Below are 3,118 nucleotides of genomic sequence, written 5' to 3' on the forward strand. Positions count from 1 at the left end.
ATCAACTCCCCCCACCCCCAACACCTCCCCCCACCCCCAACACCTACCCGTCCCAACAACTCCCCCAACCCCAACACCTCCCCCCCAACACCTCCCCGTGCCCCAACACCTCCCCCCACCCCATCACCTCCCCCCACTCCATCACCTCCTCCAACCCCCAACACCTCCCCCCACCCCCAACACCTACCCGTCCCAACAACTCCCCCAACCCCAACACCTCCCCCCAACACCTCCCCGCTGCCCCAACACCTCCCCCACCCCCAACACCTCCCCCACCCCATCACCTTCGCCCGCCCCAACACCTCCCCCACCCCAACAATTCCCCCCCACCCCAACAACTCCCCCCAACCCAACACCTCCCCCACCCCAACACCTCCCCGTCCCAACAACTCCCCCCACCCCCATCACCTCCCCACACCCCCAACACCTCCACCTGCCCCAACACCTCCCCCCGCCCCAATACCTCCCCCCACTCCATCACCTCCCCACACCCCCAACACCTCCACCTGCCCCAACACCTCCCCCCACCCCCAACACCTCCCCCCGCCCCAACACCTCCCCCCACCCCCAACACCTCTCCCTGCCCCCAACACCTCCCCCCACCCCCAACACCTCCCCCCACCCCAACACCTCCCCCGGCTTCCTTGCTTTTCCAAATACATGTAAATCCTGTCCCTCAGGAATCCCTCCAACAACTTGCCCATCACTGATATCAGGCTCACTGGTCTATAGTTCCCTGGCTTTTCCTTACTAACTTTCTTAAATAGTGGCACCATGTTAGCCAAGTTCCAGTCTTTTGGCATCTTACCTGTGGCTATTGATGATGCCACATTTATATCTTCGGGGGGAGGTGTTGGGGCAGGTGGAGGTGTTGGGGGTGGGGGGAGGTGATGGGGGTGGGGGGAGTTGTTGGGACGGGGAGGTGTTGGGGTGGGGGAGGTGTTGGGTTGGGGGGAGTTGTTGGGGTGGGGGGGAATTGTTGGGGTGGGGGAGGTGTTGGGGCGGGCGGCACGGTGGCACAGTGGTTAGCACTGCTGCCTCACAGCGCCAGAGACCCGGGTTCAATTCCCGCCTCAGGCGACTGACTGTGTGGAGTTTGCACGTTCTCCCTGTGTCTGCGTGGGTTTCCTCCGGGTGCTCCGGTTTCCTCCCACAGTCCAAAAGATGTGCAGGGTCAGGTGAATTGGTCATGCTAAAATTGCCCGTAGTGTTAGGTAAGGGGTAAATGTAGGGGTATGGGTGGGTTTCGCTTCGGCGGGTCGGTGTGGACTTGTTGGGCCGAAGGGCCTGTTTCCACACTGTAATGTAATCTAAATCTATTACAATGTGTGGGCGGCACGGTGGCACAGTGGTTAGCACTGCTGCCTCGCAGCGCCAGAGACCCGGGTTCAATTCCCGTCTCAGGCGACTGACTGTGTGGAGTTTGCACGTTCTCCCCGTGTCTGCGTGGGTTTCCTCCGGGTGCTCCGGTTTCCTCCCACAGTCCAAAGATGTGCATGTCAGGTGAATTGGCCATGCTAAATTGCCTGTAGTGTTAGGTAAGGGGTAAATGTAGGGGTATGGGTGGGTTACGCTTCGGCGGGTCGGTGTGGACTTGTTGGGCCGAAGGGCCTGTTTCCACACTGTAAAGTAATCTAATCTAAAAAAAATATGTCAGCAAGGGGCCCAGCAACCATTTCCTTAGCTTCCCATAGAGTTAGCCCAGATCGCACCTGATCTGGTTCTGGGGATTTATCACCTTCATGCATTTAAGACATTTGACTCCTCCTCCTCTGTAATATGAACATTTTTCAAGATGCCACCATATATTTCCCACATTCCACATCCTCCATGTCCCTCTCCACAGTAAACACTGATGCAAAAAACTCATTTAGTATCTCCCCCATTTCCTGCAGTTCTACACAAAGGCCGCCTTGCTGATCTTTGAGGGGCCCGATTCCTGACTTAGTTATCCTTTTGTCCTTAATGTATTTGTAAAAATCCTTTGGATTCTCCTTCATTCTATTTGCCAAAGCTATCTCATGTCTCCTTTTTGCCCTTCTGATTTCCCTCTTAAGAATACTCCTACTGCCTTTATATTCTTCTAAGGATTGACTTGATTACTGCTGTCTATATCTGACATACGCTTTCTTCTTATTCTTAACCAAACCCTTAATTTCTCTAGTCATCCAGCATTCCCTACACCTACCAACCTTGCCTTTCACCCTGACAGGAATATACTGTCTCTGGATTCTCGTTATCTCATTTCTGAATTTTCTCCATTTTCCAGCCCTCCCTTTACCTGCAAACATCTGCCCCCAGTCAACTTTCCAAAGTTCATAGATTCATAAAGTCATGCAGCACAGAAACAGGCCCTTCGGTCCAACCAGTCCATGCTGAACATAATCCCAAAGTAAACTTAGTCCCACCTGCCTGCACTTGGCTGATATCCCTCCAAACCGTTTCTATTCATGTACTTATCCAAATGTCTTTTAAATGTTGTAACTGTGTCCACACTCACCACTTCCCCACAAAGTGGGGAACCATACGCGAACCATCCATTTTTAAAAAAAAGCATTTACCTCTCCTGCATTTTTTAAAATCTCTCTTCTCTCACCTTAAAAATATGCCCCCTCATCTTGAAATCCCCTGCCCTACAGAAAAGACACCTACCATTAACCCTATCCATACCCCTCATGATTTTATAAACCCCTATAAGATCACCTCTCAACCTCCTACGTTCCAGTGAAAAAAGTCCCAGCCTATGCAGTCTTTCTTTATAATTCAAACTTTACACTGAAGGTGGTTCGCAGCATCTTGGTAAACCTCTTTTGAACACTCTCTTGGCTTGATAATATCCACAATCCAGGATATAGCAACATATGTTGACATGGAATGTGTTACAGGCTAGAATCTAATCAAAGTGTTTACATATAGAATACTACATAGTCAGGAGTGAAGTAACAGCTGAGCATCCAAGTGAAAGCTCAGTCAGTGCAGTGTGATGGTGCATTGTTTAGCAATAATTTCAGGAACTGGAATCCCTATCTGAGGCAGATGGAATGTTGGTTACATTGGTGACCAGGAACGTTCCACTTCTGTGAGCTAATGATAACACCACCAAAACGATTGACCCTTG

This window comes from Chiloscyllium plagiosum, unplaced genomic scaffold (assembly GCF_037043375.1).
Source record: "Chiloscyllium plagiosum isolate Xiang-an unplaced genomic scaffold, Cpla_swu_hap1 HiC_scaffold_42, whole genome shotgun sequence".
NCBI lineage: Eukaryota > Metazoa > Chordata > Chondrichthyes > Orectolobiformes > Hemiscylliidae > Chiloscyllium > Chiloscyllium plagiosum.